This window comes from Equus caballus, chromosome 14, assembly GCF_041296265.1.
Source record: "Equus caballus isolate H_3958 breed thoroughbred chromosome 14, TB-T2T, whole genome shotgun sequence".
NCBI lineage: Eukaryota > Metazoa > Chordata > Mammalia > Perissodactyla > Equidae > Equus > Equus caballus.
This window is the reverse complement of record NC_091697.1, coordinates 75,814,950-75,833,050: the sequence shown is the minus strand read 5'-3', so window position 1 is coordinate 75,833,050 and position 18,101 is coordinate 75,814,950. Positions and strand designations below refer to the sequence as shown.

General features: G+C 41.3%; 1 long non-coding RNA gene across 1 annotated transcript; it reads left to right on the top strand.

Moving 5' to 3' along the window:
• Nucleotides 1-3,289: 3,289 nt before the first annotated feature.
• LOC138917499 (uncharacterized) lies at nt 3,290-17,439 on the top strand. Its single transcript, XR_011425621.1, has 4 exons — nt 3,290-3,417; nt 3,549-3,614; nt 5,077-5,232; nt 16,676-17,439. It is a non-coding gene; the product is annotated as an uncharacterized lncRNA (long non-coding RNA).
• Nucleotides 17,440-18,101: the final 662 nt, after the last annotated feature.

Sequence of the window (18,101 nt, the reverse complement as noted above, 5' to 3'; positions counted from 1 at the left end):
AATACAATAAACAGCTTTCACAAGCTTAAATATTTATAAATATTTAATAGACATAAATGTGTAAAATAAGTGAAATGGAAAACAGTGGCCCAGAAATCCACATTTACCACGAGTTGAAAGAAGGCAAGAAGATGTCAATTATGCAAAAAGCATGAGACGCTCAGGTTGTAGCACAAAGCTAATGTTGCTTTTGACTCCATAATTGAGGAGACTGTTATGCATTAAACAAACTCAAACACTTGCAGGGGGATTGCTCAACCTTCAGATCACATTAGATCTGATCTGGTCATCTGAATATGACAATGATTGGATTGTGGGCTATTTTCGTTAAGTTGGCCCAGTGAGTAACCACCCAGCAATCAGGCCCTCATGATATCTGGCTACCTCGACAAAGAATATCTAACTCTACGGTGGTCATGTTGTACCTGTGAGCACAATTTGAAATTATGTTGAGGAAAGAAAAGAAGAAAAATGCAATGAATAAAAAAGAGACGTGAAAACAAGAAAGGCACAGATGAAGAACTGGTAGGGGAGCAGCACAGAATTAGAGTCCAAATGCCGCTTCGGGACATCACTGTGGGAGAATTGTGGGAGATCGCACACATGCTGTAGCAATGACCATCCCGTCCACAGGCCCTAATATTACAGCCATCCCTCTCCCCTAGGCCCTGCTACAGATGTCTTTGTGTCACACCTGCCTTTCTCCTGTCTTCCAGGTCTACCCCAGGTGGTTCTCTTAACTAGACTTTCCTCATTTAAAAAAGATGAAACAGGATAAAGTTTTAGCAAATAATTTGGTATTTTTCCATCCTCTCATTACAAGCATTCTAATGCTCTGCTTGCATTAGGGACTTTGCAGGAAAGAAAATTTTATGTCAAAGCCCTTTCCTGTCTTTTGTGGAAGCTTAAACCCTCTGAAAAAATTATGCCAGGTGTCCCAGAGAGGAAAGAGAATAAAAATGGTGACTTCCTCTCAGGAGAGATTTCCCAAGATGGTGAAAGGAGACGAAGGTGAGAGAGTCCCTCTAATGTTAGGGATCACACACTGCTCCCTGGCAGAAGCCTGAGGAAGGGAAGAGACCCCAAGGACAGCTGTAGAGGGCACCTAGGAAGGCTGGCCCTGGATACTGGGAGCCAAGCTTCACCCAAGATTCCAGTGCTCTGAGGGTGGCTGCTGGGGCTGCTGGCCCCTGTTGGACTGTAACAAGACACCTCAGCAGGAACTAGCAAGGACCATGGACTGCAGCCAGAGGGGCCAACCTGTGCTTGGGCAATACATAAGTTCCTTTGCACAGGCCTTGAAGGTGGGGAGTCCCGATAATGACTGAAATTATGTTCCCTTCCAGCCTTGAGGAAGGGGGACCCAGGGCAGATTTAAACTGATTTAAAGATATGAAGAAACATAATGATTCTTGCAAAATAGCATCTGTGGGCTGATATTCATGTACCAACAAATGTTTGGGAGTAGAGAGTGGGAAGGAAGAGGGACTCTCATAGTCTACTTGGCACAGTCTCTGATTCAGAACCAGCAGCTCCCTGGGGAACAGATTAGGTGTGTGGAGGCAGTGTGACCGCAGTGGCTGAGAAAGAGCAGAGGGCTGCCTTATAAATCCTTAGTGGGTAAATGAGTGCCCAGAAAAACACAGAGAGTGGGTGGAGTAACATAATTAAAAACAGCTGAGCTGCAAAGTGGGCCTAATTTTTTCTGAACTAAGAATGAGTAAAATGTCTTTTCAAGAACTGGGTATAAAAATGAAAGCAGGAGATAAAGAAAACCCACTATATTTAGTTGTTCGCACACAGCTAATATAGTAGCCATGTGATGCATTAAGAAAATCTTCTTCTCCTCTACTTTTCATAACTTGTCTGGTTGTGTGAGAATCCAGTACTTGGAGGCTGGGGAACAAAAGGCTTCCTGACCCATGCATAGACCTGAAGAGCCTGTGAGCCTATCTCACTGGGAAACATAACCACTCGGGGGCTCAGCATGGGCTTCTGGCTGCAAAGGCTGTGCCTTCTTGAAGAAAGCACACAGCGAGTGAAAGGAAGGAGGCGGGCAGCACCCCAGCAGGCCAGGTTAGCTGGGTCAGCCCTGGCCATCTGGACCACTAGTGCCCTAGGCTATTCTCACATCCACTTTCCCACCCAGCTGTTGTTTCAGTGAGATCAAGGGATCCAAGTAGCGAGTTACTTGCTTAATCAATAGATTTGGTGTAACCTTCAATTTGGTGTAATTTTATAAAATATTCCAATCATATTCTGAATAATATATAATTCCCTCAGAGTGAGTTGTAGAGCAGTAATTCAAACCAGGTTTTCTGGATCCAGAACTCACCTACTTACCTCCTCTTTGTAATACCTCTTCTTCGAGCACAGCCATGATCACTTTCACCCACATTCCATAGACGTGGCACCAGCTGTGGGCACCAATCAATGGCGCTAAGCGATTGAAATTTGTTAATGACCACACAAGGTCAAGGATAATTTATTTTGAAATGTCATGTAAAGGAAGGAGGAAACCATATAAAGGAGAAAAAATCCTTTTAGAAACAGTTAAGAAGGTCTAATATTTAGCACCTGGGAAATATTTTATTTTTTGTTATGTTAATATACCCATTTTTAAGATCCACTTCTGGGGTAGGGAGTCCAATAAGCTGCACAGGCTTTGTAAAGAAGGATGCAGACAAAAGCACTGATTTATTTTTATAAAATTGAATTCGTTAAATGATAATAAAAGAAAACATCCACAAAGGTGGACTCTTCAAATAGAAAAGATGCAACAAAGTGCATCTTTTCTATTTGAGGAATTATGCATCTCCAGTACACACAAATTATGCATTATCTGCAAATATGTTATTAAATTTTCTCTTCCTCTATGCACACATCCCTTTTTTTCCTACAAAAATTGATTGCCACAGATGTGGTCTTAAAATCCATGTGCTTTCTGAAATTCTGTTCAAAAGAATCAATACATTTTCCTATTTCTGCAGTTTGAGCCAAGCAACAACAGAGGAACTAAGTCCAATCATTCCATTTCCTTTTTTATAAAATTAGCACACTGATGGGTTAGCAAAATACCATTGACATGGTCTATCTTTGTTCATTGGTTTAATCATTCGGTCAATAAGCATTTAATGAGCGTCTAATACGTCCCAGGCACTGGGAAAACAGAGGTCAATCAAACATTGGTCCTTACTCACGTGGAGCTGAATTTAGTAGGGTAGGTGGACAGATCAACAAAGAATTGGGATAATATTTTGAAATACTACAAGAAGTCTTTTTCCTTCTCAGAAAATCTTTTTTACCTTGTGGCTCTTTGCCCATTTAACCAGAGCTAGAGACTAAGGCTGATTGCTCCAGAGAAGAAAAGATACCAAAGAATCCAGCCAGAAGAGAGTCAAATTTCTGGCTGAGAAGGTAAAAAGAAAGCCTTGAAAGCTTTCATTTCGAAGAGTCTGGCGTTTGGGGGGAGGGGAAGTTGGGGGTTAGCTTTTGTTGTATTTATTTATTTATTTTTGAGTTCTAAAACTTTGGCTCTGACTCAATAGAGTGAAGCCTGAAAGACTGGCCAGTTTCTACCAAAAACCAGGGAGTGGGGCAGAATGCATGATGAGGTAAGAGCAGCTTTCCAGCCTCAGAGGAGACAAGGCCTTTTCTGAGTTGGAGAAGGAGATTTGAGGGGAGGGAGAAAGGAGGAATAGAGTATTGAGATGCAAATGTGGGGTCTGCTGGAACCCCTGGATGGGAGTGGAGGGGGTGGGAGGGTGCCACCTCAAAACATTTGACATCCGAGAATAGAAAGTGAGCAGCTTGTCGTCTGGAGTAGCCCTGCTGTCCTTCTCTTTGGTTGTTGCCTAAATATTTTTAATATTATCCTTACACTGGAGAGTTTGGGTGGATTTTATTCAAGGATGTAACACGATATGACTTGCAGTTTTGAAAGAATTCTAATGAAGGTGAAGAGGGTAGACTGGAGGAGAAAAGACCAGAGACACGGAGACAAGCTCAGAGACAGTTGCCCAGGCATTAGCAGGACGCAGCCCCAGTTCAGTCGTGGCAGCACTGTGCTGCTTTCCACCAGTTTACTTCTGAGGGAGCTAAGGGAGAGGGAGGATCTGGGATTGCTCCCAGCCCACAGTGGGTGGATGGTGGTGCCATCAACCAGTAGACTGTTGAGGAGTAGGAGTGGGTCAAGAAAGGAAGATAATGAGTTCAGTTTCCATCCAGGCATGTTATGAAATTTTAAGAAACCTTTGAGAAATTGAAGACATGTGAACTGGTTGATAGTATATGGTAAGGAGGATCTGAAGCTAGTGGAACAAATGAGTCCAGTGTGTTTATTAATGAATCGCGATGCCTCTCAAGGGAGGTCTCTGGTGTTCTACTTGAGGGCTCTGCCCTTGGCCTATTTTTTCAAGAACTTGGATGTAGACACAGAAGATACACTCATCAAATTGGTGTAGGATGCAAATTCTGAAGAAATAGCTTTTACAATAAATGACAGAGTAAGAAATTCAGAAGGCTGAAGGAAGTATCTGAAAATAACAGGATGACACTTAATAGAATAAATATAAAGTCCTGCATTTAGGTTTAAAGCAAAGTGAACAGCACAATTAAGGGATATGAAGGCAGCAGTTCCTCTGAACAATTATATGAGGATTTTAGTTGACTTAAAGTTTATTATGAATCAACAGTGGGATGCAGCCACTTAAAGGCAACACATCACCTACTTCCTAGCAAGTTGCCTCAGTTTTCCTAGGCTAAAATTATTTTTTGAGAAGAAAAATAAATAATTTATAAAGAAGCCACAGGTTAAAAACCAAGGCTTTTGGTCACCCTTAACAGTTCCCCACTTGGTGACTTTGTCCGTGGTTGCATTATCAATTCATCTAGAGATGACCAGTGCTCACTGATTATCCATGCACTCTCCTACATTTTCCAGGGTCCTTTCAGTTGGCTTGGGGTCATATGACTGAGTTCTGGAAGACAGGAATGACAGCAGAAGTGATATGGTGCTTCTGGTCCTAGATTCTTAACTGTCAGTGTGCCTTCTCCATCCATCTCCTCTCCTGACAGGATGAACTTGGAGTCCCATGTTGAACTGTTGGCAGCACAAGATGGAGAGAATCTGGACCCCTGAGTCACTAGAAGGCAGAGAGCCCTGCTGACCCACACGACTTCACATGAGCAAGAAGTAAACTTTTGCGGTTGGTGAGCCCCAAAGATTTAGGGGTATGTGTCTTGCTGCCACTAGCATAACCTAACCCTAATAGCATTTATCCTGAGCATCCCTGGTCTCTGCTGAAGCATGTCAATGCTCTTTGGTCATGACATTCCTCTTCAGGGAACTTTTGGGAAACTCAGCCTGTGACTCCAGGTCAGAGTCCTTCAATGGACAAATGCTGTAGTCGTACACTAAGGGATGGGATTGCATTCTAGGTAACACAGCTGGAGGAAATCACTGTTTTGATCTAGATAATTTATATTTCAAAAAATTACCAACTTATACCAAGGCATAAAAACATTCATAAAATCCAATACATCTCTTGGGTTGTCCCATAGAATATTCTTACATAGGGTAGGGGTCTTGACTAGATGCCAGCCAAGGTCCCTTTCAGGTCTATGAAATAAAGGAAAAACCGTAATATAAGTACTGGAGGAAATCTTAGAGGCCATCGAGTGCTGCCAAAGGCCAGACTTCATAGATGAAAACACTGAGCTCGAGAGATGTGAAGCTATCTGTCCAGGTCTCTTAGATCTCCTGAATTTCCTTTCCAGTGCTCTTTCCAGCATATTTTAAAGGTATAGTACTTAAAAACAAACAAACTGACAACAGTAACAAAAAACCCTCCTGAGTTTTTACCGTGAAGGTGAGCTGATTTCTTTTCTCTTGGACCCCTTCAATCTTTACAACTCCCTGAAACGGGGAGGGAAATGTTTCCTCAGGAGCAAAGAGGGGGAATTAAGCGTGGCAGACAGGAAGAAGGGAAATCTGTGCAAGCAGAACGCCTGCTTCATTCTCATAACTACATATACTTTCTTGGTCCCAAAACCTTGACTCTTTTTTTTTTCAAGGCCTCCTCTACAGTACATAGACGCACACTGCAAAACCAGCCTGGTGCCAATTCCTTCTTTTTCTCATTCTTTTCCTCATTCTCTAAGTTTAAACTTAGTCCAGTACAGTGATATTTTTAGTCCAATTAAGCTATGCAAATTCTAGTTTATCATTTCAACCCCAGAATACTCTTATCTCAAGGATCTTTCCCTGCTGTCCAACATCTAGTTTTAACCCTTTACTGCAAAGCTGCAGAAGAAGGGGAATCTGCTACTTATTAGAATGGCAACTCCTCGGCAGAACTAGGGCATCCAGCAGCTCATGTCAACACTTACCAAGCTCTTCATCCATGATAGCCAGTGTCAAGCTCCATCATAAGCAATCAGGGGCCCAGCTGGTCCCCATTGTGTTGGGGATCCCACTGGGTCAGTGCTATTTTTTCCCTCTCACCTTGTACCTTTTTACCCAACTATTTGTTGCTTCAATTGGAAATTCCATGGAATGACCAGTGGGCCCTTGTGTCCCCTTCTGCAGTTGGTCCAGGTTTATGGGAAACCTAAGAATCTCTGTCACCCTTGACTTGATTCCATGGGAAACCAGGGGAGTGATCCTTGCCCTTTGGCCATTCAGTACCCTCCTGTGCCTCTAAGACCCTTCCCCATGCTTCAGCACTCCATGGTTGGTCTGTAGGTTCCACCTGCAACCATCCAGGAGGAAGGAAATGCCAGTCTTCCCATGATGTCATCTGCCCACATTTCACTAGGAAAGTCTTGGAAGACCTCTGCCTTTAGAAAAGCAGACGTGAGTAGAATTTCACCTCCTTCCACATTGGGAGGTGAGCTAGAGAGGGATACTTACTGATTCAATAATAATAAAACCTGCATATCACCTACTGTGTGCCAACCACTTTTCAAATACTATACAAATTACCTCATTGAATCCTCTCAAGGACTCTAATGAGAGGGGAATTCTAAAGAAGGTGACATTTTTTTTTAGACACCTTGGGGTGGGAGTGTGGTGAATGCTGCTTCATAGGTTCTGCTGAAATGCCTAGTCTTAAGATCCCTGGGGAGAGGGTGTCTACCTCCTTCTGTTCTCAGTTTTCAACTGCCTCCAAAATCACCCATTACCACTAGCGAGGAATCTTGAAGGAGCCAGAAAGGGTTCCATTCTGCACGCCATACTCTTATGCTAAATTCCCTTGGTGCTTACAATAGGAGAGTAATGTGATTGCATGTGTTTATCTGTTTACATCCTTTCACTATGCTTTTTAACTGTGAAAATAATAGATACTGTAGCAACAAATTCAAACAACACAGAAATATAACAAATAAAAAACAATTTTCTGTTAGTTATTGCTTCATTCCCTGACATTTAACCACTTTTATCAGTTTGGACTGTGTGTGTGTTTTCTGTGCATATGCTCTTTTTAGTGTATATACAAACATAGACATATAGATATTAGCTTTCATTTCCACAAAAATGGGATTATGCTATATATGTCTATATATGCATGTATATACTATATTACATATGTATATATATGTATATACGTCTATCTATATTTATAAATATTATAAATAAATATAAATATATATAAAATAAAAAAATATGTACATCTCTCTCTCTCTGAGTCTTTTTTCATTTAACATATTACTATGTCAGAACGTTTAGGTCTACCGCATCTTTCTGGTGTTCCCATAATATTCTTGGGATGGATGTTCTGTGAGTTATTTGTCCATTCCCCATTGATGGAAACAGCTTTTTGCTGTTTCAATAATGTTGCAATGTGTACACACACACACACATCTTTCCCTCTAGAATCAGAGCTTTTCTAAAATAGAATCTTGTAAGTGGGACTGCTTGGTTGTAAAATGTGTTTATTTTAAATTTGATAAACTCTGCCAAATTATCTTTCAAAATGTCATATCAATTTACACATCCATTAACAGAATATAAAGAGGTTTATCTCCTTATCCTCTTACAAACACTATATGTCATCAAAATGTTGTTAAATTTTGCCAACTTAACCAAAAAATTAACTCTTTTGTTTTAATTTGAATTTCTCTGTTAGTGAGTTTGGGCATTTTTCAAATGTTATTGACCATTTGTAATTTTCTTCTCTAGATTGCATCTTCTTATCACTTGCCCATTTTTTTCCCTTTGGTCTTTTATATGGCTTCATAGGAACGTTTTAGCTATGATGGATGTTAACTCTTTGTCTCTTAAGTGTGTTGCAAATATTTTCCCACAGTCCTCATTTGACTTTTAAATTTGTTCATGTGAGCTGATTTTGCCAAGTACAAGTTTTGACTTCTTAATCATTCCAATCTGTCAACCTTTTCCTTTATGGTTTCTGGGCCTCCTGTTAGTCTTAGGTTCTACCCACTCTGGGTTTGTGAAAATATGGAGAGTGTGCTTACTTAGAGCACGAGATGATTAAATTCAAAGAGGCAACAGTAACATAATTGATAGGATGCCAAGGAAAATCGCCCTGAGCCCTGCTGAGGAATCTGCCGAGCACACATTCCCCCTCCACTGTACTTTTCCAGCCTGTGGTTATTTGTTATGCCTCTAGGCAGCCCTGACTTTCCACTAAGTTCGCCTCCTTCCTCGCTCATTCCTGTGCAGAGAGTTGTTTGGTTTTCTGGTTTTGCTTTTGTTTTCCCAGACTGTTCTCAGCCATAAATGGGGCTCCATTTACCTGTAGGTCTCCCATCCCAGGACTGAATGCAACATTACTGATTATATTTTGATCTTTCTGTGGCCCCTTCCTGCTCCCCCCACTTCCTGGAGTGAGTGAGCAAGACAGCCAAAAACAGCCGTTTGACACATCTGCCCTGGGTTGGCTCAATTCCAATGGGAAAGTTTGATATTGCAAGCTTTTAAAAGTCACTCGCGTTTCCCTCACTTACAATCCTACAGGCTTCCTTCACTTCCTTCTAATTCAATAAGGACAAAGAGAGCAAGCCGAGTTTGCTGCTGCTTGGGTCCTGAGGGAACCAGCCCCAGGCAAGCCCACGACGTAAGAGCCATTGTCTTGGGCCCCTTTCTCTGCTGGTTCCTGCCCCCAGGGCTGGCCCCTTCTCCATTAGCTGGGCACTCTATCCAGGCACAACCTGCTATAAAGCTTCTCTCCCTGGCAGGGTTAACCACAAGCCAATGTCAAGGGTTACCTTAGGAGGATTTTTGACCCTCCACAGTCTCTGTCAGCATCGATTGTGTACATTTCTTAAACACACGCCCTGAGTAAAAGCAGTATGGCTGCTATGCAACACGGCTTCAAGACGCACTCCCCAGCAACCCAGCACAGCCATATTTCAGTCTGCTGTACCGAAATTCCTCTTTGTAGATATCTTGCACCCCACCCCCTCTTCCTAACTTTTCCAGGTATGTGTGGGGTCAGAATGAGTGCAGGGGATGGAGGATTAAGCTGAAAGGCAAAGATTTCAAATTTCACTGAGCAAAGCTGGGAAGCAGAGCGGTCACTGGTACCTCTGAACTCCCACGGCAAGGGAGGGCCCCTCCTCATAGCTTCTGCCCTGGAGGAACACTGCTTCCCCTTGGGCCTCTGCTGGTGAATGCTGCCGAGCAAGAGATTGTGGGTGCTTTCCACATTTTCTTTTGTCTTGGTTATCCATAGTTTCTGATATTTTTTTTTTTTCTCCTGTGATCCCAAATATTGCCTCTAATTATAAAACAAGGTTTCCTTCTAAATTTTAAAAAATACTGTCCTCAGGGAAGCTTCAAAACTCCCAGGAAGAGTTTAAAGGAAGCTATGTGGATATTTAAATGAGTTCATAAATCCCTGGCATGGCACTTAGTAAACTCTGGCTAAATAGTTGTTGTCATCACTATTATGATTGCTGTTATCATTCTAAAGTAAGAACACGTTTAGGGTGCAGGTAGAATTAGCGTTGAATGAAGGGCAGACAGCTGATTCAGGAATTAGATGGCACTTTTCGTGGACTATAGTCTGCTCAAATTAGCCACATTTATGTTTAGAAAACATATGAGGTGGGCCGGCCCGTGGCTGAGTGGTTGAGTTCGTACGCTCCACTTTGGTGGCCCAGGGTTCCACTGGTTCGGATCCTGGGTATGGACATGGCACCGCTCATCAAGCCATGCTGAGGCAGTGTCCCACATAGCACAACCAGAAGGACCCACAACTAAGAATATACAACTATGTACCGGGGGGCTTTGGGGAGAAAAATAAAATCATTAAAAAGAAAGAAAACATGAGGTTTTCAACTGGTGTGGTTCCTGGGAGCATGAAGGATGCTGACATCTTGATGTTTCTCCCTGTGGCCTGGGTGATGGGCAAATAATTCAGGGAAAAAAAGAACCTTTATTAACATAAAACACTGAAGAAAGACTAGAAAAATTGAGAGCACACAGGGAAAAGATCAGAGGTAACTGATTTCTCAGCTGAACCTGAAGCAAACAAAGATCACTGGTCAAGAAACTCCTGAGAGGCTTGTTTACCATATATATAAATAGGCTTTTCAGGGATAATCCTAATTTTAGATATTCTGTCCCTTTACTTCAACAAATATAGTCAAGGGTTCTGATATGTACATTAGAAAATATGACCACATTTAGCACAGAAAAACTTCTAAATGATGCATGATTCCCTCTGTTCCACATATTCTGTAAATCTCCTATAACTGAGATATTTTGAAGTTTCCCTTCCCTGAAAGGAGTAGAGAGCCACAGCTCAATGGCACACAAGTTGTTGAAAACGCATTTCAACCAGAGGGTGCCATTGCCTCTGTGGCTTCATGCCTCGAGCTCACACACAGGGCTTCCGCTGTTTGGGGTGCCAGAAACCCTGCTACGGATCCAAGTTTTCAAGGCTAATGAAGACGATTTAGATGTGACGTCTGAAAGGGCCGTGTGGCATAAAGCCTTCTCTGTATGAAGCCCTGGCACAGCTGTTCAAAGAAATGTGAGTGGGCAGGGAGATGGGACATGAGAAGGCACGAGGCCAACCTCGGCAGAGCTGGCCAGAGAGAAGGAGTTAGAAAGGATAACTCCCTTTTTTGTCTTAATTCTATCAATTAAACCCTTTTTTTTAAAAAAAAAAAAAAGCTCCATTTTATAAACGTGGCAATTCATCCAATAAAGCATACCTCTACACCCAAGTAGTGAGATTTACTTTTTAAAATTCGAGATTTAAGATCACAGGATTAATGAGAGACAATACAGTTACTGGAATAAATGGCCTCTGATCATCTAGTTAATCAAATAAGCTTGAATGTTGTGAGAAAAATAGGTGGACTGTGATCTAATTACTCCTTGTCTTCATGAAGCACCAGGAAAACTTGAGTCATTCTAGAGGGATGATTCGGGAGAATATATTCCTTGGCCATGCCTTTAATATAAATACTCATCAGCCACTGAGGAACCTAGAACTTTCCAGCACAGCAAGAGCAACACAATAGGCTTCTCTGATCCAATGAAAAAAAGATGTGTGGCCTTTAACTTGTAATCTTTGCTCTTCCCCCGACCCTACAACCCCCATGGGAGATGGACAAGCCCATAACAGTCCCTAATGCCTCACTGAGTACAGCCCGTCTGTCTGAGATCCTGACCTAACCGTTGAACTTCTCATGCTTAATGATTTCTTTTTTTTGTCAGTTATTTTATTGAGGTCATAACGGTTCATAACATTGTGTAATTTCAAGTGGACATTATTATTTATCAGTTTCTGCATCGACTGCATTGTGCTCACCACCAATAGTCTAATTTCATCCATCACCATACATGTGTACCCCTTTACCCCTTTCATCCACCTGCAACCCCCTTCTCCTCTGGTAAACCCTAATCTGTACTCTATCCATGAGTTTGTTTATGTTCCACATATGAGTGAAATCATGTGGTATTTGTCTTTGACTGGCTTATTTCACTTGACATAATACCCTCAGGGTCCATCCATGTTGTTGCAAATGGAATGATTTTGTCATTTTTTATGGCTGAGTAGTATTCCATTGTATATGTATACCACATATTCTTTATCCATTCGTCAGTTGATGGGCACTTGAGTTGCTTCCACATCTTGACTATTGTGAATAATGTTGCAATGAACATAGGGGTGTGTAAATCTCTTTCAATTGTTTATTTCAAGTTCTTTGGATAAATACCCAGCAGGGGGATAGCTGGATCAGATGGTATTTCTCTTTTTAATTTTTTGAGAAATCTCCATACTATTTTCCATAGTGGCTGAACCAGTTTGCATTCCCACCAGTAGAGTATGAGGGTTCCCTTTTCTCCACATCCTCTTCAACATTTGTTATTTTTAATCTTGGTTATAGCCATTCTAACAGTTGTAAGGTGATATGTCATTGTAGTTTTGATTTGCATTTCCCTAATAATTAGTAATGTTGAACATCTTTTCTTGTGCCTGTTGGCCATCTGTGTATCTTCTTTGGAAAAATGTCTGTTCATATCCCACTTTTTGATCAGGTTGTTGTTTGTTGTTGTTGTTATTGAGTTGTATGAGTTCTTTATATATTTTGGAAATCAACCCCTTGTAGGATATATGATTTGCAAATATTTTCTCCCAGTTGGTGGGTTGTCTTTTCACTTTGTTCATGGTTTCTTTGCCTTGCAGAAGCTCTTTAGTCTGATGTGGTCCCATTTGTTTATTTTTTTGCTTCCCATGGCTGAGTAGACATGGTTTTCGAAAAGTTTCTGTTAAGACTGATGTCAAATAGTGTACTGCTTATATTTTCTCCTAGGAGTTTTATGGTTTCAGGTCTTACATTCAAGTCTTTAATCCATTTTGAGTTAACTTTTATGTATGGTGTAAGATAATGGTCTATGTCAAAAATGCAAAGAAGATTTAATTCCTATGCTTCTCAAACTATTCCATAAGATTGAAGAAGATAGATTGCTTCCTAACTCATTCTATGAGGCTAACATCACCCAGAGACCAAAACCAGACAAGGACAACACAAAGAAGGAAAATTACGGGGCAATATCACTGATGAACACTGATGCAAAAATCCTCAACAAAATATTGGCAAACTGAATACAGCTATACATTAAAAGAATCATACACCATGATCAAGTGGGATTTATACCAGGGATGCAGGGATGGTTCAATAGCCACAAATCAATCAATGTGACACACCACATTAACAAAATGAGGATGGGCCGGCCCCATGGCTGAGTGGTTAAGTTCACACACTCCGCTTTGGTGGCGCCAGGTTCCACCAGTTCAGATCCCAGGCATGGACATGGCACCGCTCATCAAGTCATGCTGAGGTGGCATCCCACATAGCACAACCAGAGGCACTCACATCTAGAATACATAACTATGTACTGGGGGGCTTTGGGAAGAAGTAGAAGAGGGAAAACAAAGAAGATTGGCAACAGATGTTAGCTCGGGTGCCAATCTTTAAAAAAAAAAGCAAACAAGGGGCTGGCCCCATGGCCGAGTGGTTAAGTTCGCGCGCTCCGCTGCAGGCGGCCCAGTGTTTCGTTGGTTCAAATCCTGGGCGCGGACATGGCACTGCTCATCAGACCACGCTGAGGCAGCGTCTCACATGCCACAACTAGAAGGACCCACAACGAAGAATATACAACTATGTACCGGGGGGCTTTGGGGAGAAAAAGGAAAAAATAAAATCTTTAAAAAAGAAAAAAAAAAAAGAAAGAAAAAGCAAACAATGTGAGGAATAAAAATCACATGATCGGGGGCTGGCCAGGTGGTGCAGCGGTTAAGTGCGCACGTTCCTCTTTGGCCACCCAGGGTTTGCCAGTTTGGATCCCGGGTGCGGATGTGGCACTGCTTGGTGCACCACACTGTGGTAAGTGTCCCACATATAAAGTAGAGGAAGATGGACACGGATGTTAGCTCAGGGCTAATCTTCCTCCAAAAAAAAATCACATGATCATCTCAATAGATGCAGAGAAGCCATTTGACAAGATCCAACATCCATTTATGATAAAAACTCTCGATAAAATGGGTATAGAAGCAAAGTACCTCAACATCATAAAGGCCATATATGACAAACCCACAGCTAGCATCATACTAAATGGGGAAAAACTGAAAGCCATCCCTCTGAGGACAGGAACAAGACGAGGGTTCCCACTTTTTCCACTCCTATTCAACATGGTACTGGAGGTTTTCGTCAGAGCAATTAGGCAGGAAGAAAAGGTATCCAAATTGAAAAGGAAGAAGTGAAACTCTTGCTGTTTGCGGACGATATGATCCTAAATATAGAAAAGCCTAAAGAATCCACCAGAACACTATTAGAAATAATCAGCAACTATAGCAAAGTTGCAGGGTACAAAATCAACTTACAAAAATCGGTTGCATTTCTGTACTCTAATAACAAACTAGCAGAAAGAGAACTCAAGAACATAATCCCATTCACAATCGCAACAAAAGAATAAAATATCTAGGAATAAATTTAACCAAGGAGGTGAAAGACCTATACACTGAAAACTATAAGACATTATTGAAAGAAACCAAAGAAGACATAAAGAATGGAAAGATATTCCATGCTCATGGATTGGAAGAATAAACATAGTTAAAATGTCCATATTACCTAAAGCAATCCACAGAGTCAGTGCAATCCCAATCAGAATCCCAATGACATTCTTCACATAAATAGAAACAAAGAATCCTAAAATTTATATGGAGCAAAAAGAGACCCTGAATAGGTAAAGCAATCCTGAGAAAAAAGAACAAAGCTGGAGGCATCATAATCCCTGACTTCAAAATATACTACAAAGCTATGGTAATCAAAACAGCATGATACTGGCATGAAAACAGACACACAGATCAATGGAATAGAAGTGAAAGCCCAGAAATAAAGCCACACGTCTATGGACAGTTAATCTTTAACAAAGGAGCTAAGAACGTGCAATGGAGAAAGGAAAGTCTCTTCAATAGATCGTGTTGGGAAAACTGGACAGCCACATGTGAAAGAATGAAAGTAGACCATGCTTAATGATTTCTTTAGGTTTCTTTCTGCAGAAGGAGCACACCGAAGGCTTTGTAGTAATAAGAAACATGGCCGCATATCTGCTATTATTGCCCCACCAGGCTGATTTCTAAGATTAAAGCAGCAATTTTAAAACTTGCTGTATTTTTCCTGATGATGATGTTAATGCTCTTTATGAAGTTAAAACAAGAATGATCTGAACTGATTTGAATCTTCAAGGGCTTGTTGCATTTGCACGAAATCCTCTAATGACTTATTCAGAGCACGACGAGAGTCACCATTCTCGGAATTCAGGAAGAGTATTGGCATTCGAGCCTCACTCGTGTATTCATCCATTCCTTCAACAACATGGCATGAGCACCTGATGGCACGGGAGCAAAACGTTCTCTATTTTAAGGACACTCAGATAGAGGAGGAGTTTATACTTGGAGTTAAGCCATAATTTCCCATTACCATGCTTTGGTGACTTTCTAGAAAGGGACCCTTTCTAGATTTTTAATCACATCTCACACTTACGAAGTGCTTTATTTTGCACTAAGCACTATATATGCATTTTCTCTTTTCCTTCTCACAAAAATCCTATGGGTGGGTTTTATTATTATCGTGATATTATGGATGACAAAATGAGGCATAGACAAGTTAAGTAGCTTTTCCAAGGTCACATAGCGATAAATCGCAACTGGGACTCAATAGCAGATACATCAGACAGCAAAGTCCATGCTCCATTGAGACTTTTTTTGGGGGGGGGGGTCTACTTACAAAGAACTTTCTCACATGTAAACTTTGAAACCACCCTGTATGTTAAATATTATCTTCATCTTATGGATGAAACTAACAAGACTAAAACATATACTTAGGTCCATTAGCTTTTTAAGTAAATCATTTTTAAATGTCAAACAATCATATGAACCATTAGAAACTCTTAAATATGATATTTTTCCATGGTATATTTTAAATATTCATCACCTAAGAAAATGTTAACGTTTAATTTTAACATAAAATTTTGCCAACTGCCTTTCTGGATGGGGTTGCCAGGTTTAACAAATAAAAATACAGAAGGTCTAGTTAAATTTGAATTTCAGAAAAACAGCAAATGATTTACATGGGACATACTTATACTAAAAAAGTATTCATTGTTTATCTGAAATTCAAATTTAACTGGGCATCCTGAATTTAATCTGGCAACCTTATTTCTAGAAGATATATTTAGTATGCAATAAACAAGGAGATTGTAAGCCAATTGGAAAAGATTAGAAAACTATTCCCTGATCATCAGCTAAGTTGGTACGAAGCACTCATCTGTGGATGATGCCTGCCTAGCTGCATCCACACTTACATGGTCTGGTTTCTGCCCTACTGAAGTTTACAATCCCAAACAGTGATTATTAATGTAAAAACAGTGGTAAGTTGATGATTCTTTTATGTTCTTTTAGTTCTTATGACTAAAACTTAATAATAGGCATTGCCATTTGTATAGTCTTTGATGATTTGTGCTGATTTAAGATTTACAAAAACTTATGAGGGCTGTGGGTATTCCCATTTCACAGATGGAGAAGAAGAGACTGAAAAGTTACTTGTCTAAGGAAACAAAGCTAATAAGAGGCAGAACTGGGGTTTAAGTCTCCTGATTCCAGACTCACTCATCTTTCCTCTACATTCTAAGGTACCAAGCTTCTCAAAGCAGCAGGCCAGTCATGGAGGGGAGCACAGGGAAGGTGCTGCCAGATAGAAATGAATGTCCTGCGTTTTGGGGCACCTTTCCAGATACCAGACCTCCAGATGACAATAGAAGATGATGATTCTCTAAGGAAGTGTCTTCAGGTTGGCCTCAAGCCCCTCAGACTCTGTAAATGAAGCAATCAGGATTGGCTCTGGTGAACAACCAGAAAGGCAAGTTTTTTGGGAGAAAAAGTAATCCAGGAAAAGTCCAGGTCCTATAGAAGTGATCTGGCCTCGCTCTAGGTCAGATTTTTCTAAGTGGATATATGGTTAATTTCATGTGTCAACTTGACTGGGCCATGGGGTTCCCAGATATTTGGTCAAACATTATTCTGGGTGTTTCTGTGAGGGTATTTTTGGATGAGTTTAATACTTAAATCAATGGACTGAGTAAAGCAAATCGCTCTCCCTAATGTGGGTAGGTCTCATCCAATCAGATGACCTGAATATGACAAAAAGCTGATCCTCTCCCAAGTAAGAGGGACTTCCTCCTACCTGACGTCTTCGAGGTGGAAAACCCATTTTTTTCCTGCCTTCATACTAGAAGAGAAACGTCTTCTCTTCCTGGGTCTCAGGCCTTTTGGCCTTTGCACTGAAACTACTCCAGCAGCTCTTCTGGGTTTCCAGCTTGCCGATTGCACATCTTGGGACTTGTCAGCCTCTATAACTACATGAGCCAATTCCTTATAATAAATCTATGTCTCTGTCTCTCTGTGTCTCTGTCTCTCTCTATATATACGTCTATAGTTCTTTTAGTTCTCTCCTACACAGACTGTACACTCTTGTCATTCCTGGCTCCCTAGCAGTCTGAGTTCCTGAGTCCATGCCCTTGCTGTGCCATTCCTCCTCAACTTGTAGAAAACAAACATGTTTTGAGCCAGTCGTTCTCAAACATCACTGTGCAACAGAATCACCTAGTGGATTTGTTATACCACAGCTGGCAGGGCCCCACTCCCAGAGTTTCTGATTCAGTAGGTCTGGAGTGGGGATGAGAATTTGCATCCCTAACACATTCTCAGGTGACACTGATCTGGGGACCACACTTTGAGAACTACTGCTTTGCAGTGCTTCTCAAACTTTGCTATGTCTACAATCACCTGAGCATCTTGTTACATGCAGAGCCTGATTCGGTAGGTCTGGGTGGATCTCGAGGTTCTGTTTTCTAACAAGCTCTCAGGGACCCCACTTTGAGCAGCATGATTGTAAGGCTCAGCTTAGAATACCCCTAATTTTTTTCAGAGAAAGAGGGCCCTCCCCCTCTATATCAGGGGTTCCCAAACTTGTCCGCACATGGGAATCACCTGGGGAGCTTCAAAACCTACTCGTGCCTGGGCCCCACCTCAGAGATGTGGTTGATCTGAGGTATGGCC